The sequence below is a fragment of the Dermacentor variabilis genome, unplaced genomic scaffold, assembly GCF_050947875.1.
Source record: "Dermacentor variabilis isolate Ectoservices unplaced genomic scaffold, ASM5094787v1 scaffold_13, whole genome shotgun sequence".
Classification (NCBI taxonomy): Eukaryota; Metazoa; Arthropoda; class Arachnida; order Ixodida; family Ixodidae; genus Dermacentor; species Dermacentor variabilis.
Genome location: NW_027460291.1, coordinates 41,286,616 through 41,292,450, shown reverse-complemented (window position 1 = coordinate 41,292,450; position 5,835 = coordinate 41,286,616). Strand labels below are relative to the sequence as shown.

The 5,835-nt window shown below is 42.8% G+C and overlaps 1 non-coding gene across 1 annotated transcript; it reads left to right on the top strand.

Annotated features, from left to right (window-relative positions):
* Window positions 1-1,776: 1,776 nt before the first annotated feature.
* On the top strand, window positions 1,777-1,851 carry TRNAR-UCU (transfer RNA arginine (anticodon UCU)). Its single transcript has one exon. It is a non-coding gene; the product is annotated as a tRNA-Arg (tRNA).
* Window positions 1,852-5,835: the final 3,984 nt, after the last annotated feature.

The following is a 5,835-nucleotide window of genomic DNA, read 5'->3' as shown; positions in this document are numbered from 1 at the left end:
AATAACACGAACGGAAAAGCCCCTTCTCTTTTACTATTTTCCCCGGAACACTTATATTTCTGAGGTATCTCACTATACATATCTCGGCCATACACATATCTCACAATCTCCCCTGCTGAAAGCATATCATACAATAGTTCGTCCTACTTTAAAATATGCAATGATCATTCGGGACCCCTACACAAAATAAATATAGAAAAATTAGAAAGAATTCAAATGAAAGCTTTCCGATTTATCTACAATTCTTATGGTCCAATTTGTATAACAGTTCTCCTTAAACGTTGTGCCTTCTCTTCGATTAGAGAACGAATCGTGCTTCCCGATTAAAATTCTTTCTTCAGCTAATGAGTGGCCACTATTATACTGATACCTCGCACATCTTAACACCCTTAACTGGTTAAGCTACTCGTCATAAACAGTCTCCAACAGGAAACCCATTAACACTGCATAGCAATTGCTTCAAATGTTCTTATCTTACAAGAACAATAGTTGATTGAAATAAACGTCCTGATGAAGTCATTACACTAAATTCTTTATCCAGTTTTCAGGCGCACAAACATTCTTGGCTCAATCGCACATCTTTTCTTTGTTCCTTTTTTCATGCAATCTGTCCTTTTTGCATGTTGAATTGAAGCATCGGCATCATTGCTTGAATAGTATGTTTGTATGAATGTACTTGCATTTTCCCACCCTGCTAAGATCTTGTAAAAGATCCCAGTATCTGTGAATAAATTGTCTGAAGAAATAAATAAGATGGGAGGAGGCAAAAAGAAATAGAAACCTATCGACTCGCGTCTATAGACAGACTCTAGACTATGTATCAACAGAAGAACAAATCTATAGAAAGGCAGAGTCGTCTATAGAGAGACTCTAGACTTTGTGTTAATAGAAGAACAAATCTATAGAAAGGCAGAGTCGTCTATAAGAAGTGTGTTGATTTCTATAGAGAGAACTCTTTTTTTTAAGGGATTTGTAGTAACGGGAGTAAGGATTTTTTTACGGCACGCCGGCCCCTTCTATAGTGCTGCAACAACATTGAAATCAGTTGATAGGCTGCTTCTTTTATGCGAAAGGCTGGGGACGTCCCTCCACACGTCGAAAGCTGCCGTCTGCGTGGCAGCTTGCGAAACAGTAATCTTTACCGGGAAACGTATGCGGGGGGCTCTACGTGCTTGGTATTGTTGTCAGGAGTGCCTTATACTCAATTAAGTGGTTCGGATGATGTTTGTATACTTGTTCTTTATTGAAACGTTCGCTGTTTGATTTGTTGTGTGCTTGATTTCAAATTATGCATGTACGGTTCGTTTTACTTAGCTGACTAATTAAAGATTCTGCCTTAAGGGGGCACGAAGCATTGCTCCCGGCCCTACACCGCCGCCGCGATCGGCCAACATTTTTGCTGCCGGATGCGGACACAGAAAATGCAGACGAATTAGAGTTTACCAGATTCGCTGTAATTATGTACGACGATTACGATATTCTCTAATGCGAAATTTGAGCTCAGCAGTATACGAGTTTTCGATTCGCGATATGCTGAGACAAAGAACTTGAGACCGAAATCACCTCACCAAGTGACAGTGGGCCAGCGCCGTCAGCGCCTTCGCAGAGGGAGGGGCAGTATGGGAACGGTGCCATGACGAGCCGCATCGGAATCAGCTGCGGAAGAAGACGACGAAGGAGGCAGCAGTGGCACGAGCACGTTCACGCGGTTGCGCCGAGGGGCGGCGACGCTCTGGCCAGGATTGGCCAACTAAGTGCTGCAGTCTCAGCGTGAGAGCCGCCGTAGCCCAATGGACAAGGCATCGGTATTCTAAACCGAGGATTGCGGGTTCGAGTCCCGCCGGCGTTGCACTTATTTTGCGTTCGGGCTTGTCGTTTTTTTTCATCTTTAATCGTCATCTGCGCCACTTAAAATTTTTAGTGAAGCAAAGCACAAATAAGAGCAGATGCCGTCTCTTACTTTTGCTACAGCCGAAATGTTGATGAAGCCTTCTACATGGCTCCTTCGGTTCTTATGTGTCCTTTGTACTGGAAGTCTCACATATTAAAGCTTATTTTTGTACTGAATTTTTGTCATCTGCGTCGCCATGCATATTGTTGAGAGGGATAAAGTAAGCAGCATTCGCATTTTTATGAGACAACAGTGTCAATGATTGAACTGTCTCGTAAAGAAACTTCTATGTAGTTCGCCTTCGGGGAGCTAGCTTTGTTCACCTCAAACATACATGACGATTCCCGCTTCTTGCAATCTCAGAACCACTCATCTTGTTCGCCGATTCTTGTTGTCGTCGTCGTAGACCTGCGTTTTTGTAGCCCATATCCAAAGCTGAAGATTGGCGATGAATTGCGTGTTTAATTTGGGTGTATAAAAACTAGGGAAATAATAATTTGAACATCGCTACTTTTCTGAAACAATTCTTTGAAAGCGAAAAGAGAGTTGCGAAACACAGCGCAGGCATAGCTTTTTTTCATTCTCATTTTTTTCTGAATACATGTTCGATGTGCACCCCGAAAAGAAACGAGATGAGGCCTGTCGGAAATGCGCTGTGGAAGTTATTTGCAAAGAAAAAGCCCTGAAATTCACCTCACTATATAATTAGGCTGCAGACGAATGCGCTGTTCGTAAATGCTTTTTTGTTAGCCTTTTGTAGTTTTGTGACATTTTTTTCCCCGGCATTTTGGCGTGTTTAAGCAACTCTTCAAACAAAATATTCACCGGCGGTGGACTAGTCGCAATACTAGACGGTGATTACCCACACTGGCTGCTCAACACCAATAGTCCTCTTTATGGCTGCTCAGTATCAACGTAAATCATGGTGCATTTTCATTGTTACCTACATCAACTATGACGCTAAAATCAACAGTCCTGATTGATCGCTTCCCGTAAAACATTCCCTATAGTGGAAGCGATAAAGGGAGCGCGTTATCAAATCATGTAAACGACAAATCTAGACTATGCCCGAGTCGCCTACACTACATGCAGCCGGTTCGCTCTACGAAACGCGCTCACCTAATCATGAGCTATTGACGGAAAACATCCTTGCTAAAACTTAACGTTCAGTGTAGTTGTCGTGTAGTTGACGTGTGACAGACACCAAGGTAGGGGGAGACACCGCACACCGCAGAAACAAGCGTTACGCACCTGGCGCTGCCGTTGAGAATTGAAAATGACGTGGAAACATGGCGCGCCGCCGTTGCTTGCCACTAAAATCCCGCAAGCTGCCACCCAGGGCGACGAGGGTGCGAGTGCCATTTTCCGAAAAGTCCGAGTGCCCTTTTCCTTTTCATTACAGGGGCTCTCTCTCTCTCTGCGCGCCATGAGCGCGAAATGGGTTGCTTTTCTTTTCCATTTTTTCTGTTTATTTTTCATGGATAAAGGAAAGGCATTGCTGCGTTGTATTACAAACGCTGTGGGCTATCGTATGGAAATGAAACGCATACTTTGATGAGTTCAGTGTTTCCCAAAGCCGTTACAAGGCCCGTCAGTGGCTTGCGTCATTGCCAACGACGATGAGTAATACAATGCATTTCTGGCATATCTTCCAGCGTACTGCCAAGTGGGATACCTGCACACATGTTGGTGCAAGTTTTCTGTTCCAATCATAGCTCAAATAAACCTATACAGTAATTGCGTACGCTTATGCTCGGCCCACAGGAATACCTCCTGCGAAGCACTGGGTGGGTTCAGATGATTTGGCACTTAATTAAATGAGTGAGAAACTGATGACATTATTTAGCCGGATATCAGTCTACGAAAAACCACCCGATATTGCTGACGCAGCAGAGATATGAGGGCAACGTGAAAAGTATCTGAGTATCGGAAGACACACAAGGCGCACAGGACATGTGCGACATCGGTTCATCGCACACTCACAAAGTCTGTGTTGTCAGCTACAAACATTACGAGTCTCTGTGCTGTTAGCTTGATGCCTGTTTCCAATTCGCTTGTAGCTACAATTGGTGTTCATAACATGCGTTAGAAGGATTGGATCGGCGTTTTGTTTTCTTTATTCTACTGCCGCAAAGGTCATGCTTTGACAACAGTGAAGACTGTCTTGGAATTGCCGAGAGCGACTACGTGGCTCATGTCATATGATCAATAAATGCGGAGATATGCACAATGTGTATGCTAAAATCTACGCATAGGCTCAAAAGCAATCTCACCAGTATACAACTCCAGTGGCTAATATCTACCGTATCTCCGTATTATCCACCGGTATGTGCGCTTGTCTACAGCGTACACGGGTTGTGCCGCCGATGAACGACTTTTGTCTGTAGTGAATCTATAGACGGCATGTAAACCTAAAGCAATAGGACTTTTACACTATCGGCTATCTTCTTGTTCATCTCACGCCTTACCACCGTTGGTATATGGGATGTTCGCTCATGTTGAGTAAAACCTTTGGTGACGTGCCGCTCTATGGCCTTCATCGGTGGTGATATAGGAAACCGTGGAGAATAATTCGAATTGCAAAGCAGTATGCAGGGTGCTTCACCTAAATTGAGCCGAACATTAAAATATACAGACGCTACGTAGCTGGAGAGAACAAAGGTAATGTTTGCCATCGGTTTCAAGCACTCAGTTTATTTCTTGCTTTCCCCTAATTAGGTCATTTGTCTTAATTGAAAAGTCACAAGGAGAAAATTATAGAGCAATGCGAGAGACTCCCGCTCTTTGTGGCTCAAAATGTGCTACATAAAAGTGTTTTTCTGGGCGTAAAACAAGCTCGCGAATAGGCGCAATGTACGTGCTCGAGCGGCAGTCCCGTGGCAATATATATACATGCAGTGTGTTTCATGGAATACTTTGAAATTCTTTTTATTTTGTAAAGGTCTGTTCTTGTTGACGAGCTGGTCTACTCGCAGGGGCGGATACCACTTGCACTAAAATCTGAAACACAAAATCGACTAATTAACAAGAATCCGGTACTAAACTTTTTAGCTAACTATCTTATGGCCCATATTGCAATTTACAAATTCAAGCAGTGGATTTCGCAAGGCGGATCCACTTGGAACGCATTCTCAGGATGACACCAGTTTCGAAATGTAAATTCCCGAACTTTGCGAAAAAATGCATTGGCGTTCCAGTTACCCCTGTGCTTGAGTGCATGTAATGACGTTTTGTTAACAATTAAATGGTAGTCCTACGTAAAGTGCGGGAGTTTATATATCGAAACTTGTGTCAGCTTGAAAATTCGTTCCAAGTGGTTCCGCCTTGCGAAATCTACTGTTTGCATTTGTAAATTGCAATATGGGCAATCAGATATTTAGCCTAGCCTTAGGAGCTCCACGGCTGGAATTTGCAAATTGCAATATGTGCCATAATGTAAATACATAAAAACTTAATACGTAATTTCTTATTCGTTAGTCGATCTTGAATCTCAATTTTTTGCGCAAGTATTGTCCGCCGCTTCGAGTAGACCAGCTCATGAACTAGGATTGTGATATCTGCAACAGGCAGCTTTTAAACATATTCGAAAGTCTTCGCTGACACACCATGTATGTGGTGTGTGGCGGCGGCGGCGAACAAAGCACGTTGGCTGCGTTGGTGCAGCACAAGAGAATAAACAGCACCTAAGTGAAAACATGTTCTTTCTTAGTGTCAAACTGCTCGGCTGATGTACCGTGTTTTCACGTACGTCGAGTTCATTTCTCTGTGCTATATTGATATATATATATATATATATATATATATATATATATATATATATATATATATATATATATATATATATATATATATATGTCTGTGTGCGTGTGTGTGTGTGCACGCGAACAAGGTATAGACTCGGGATGGACAAAAAATATACACCTTATCGACTCTTGTCCATAGAC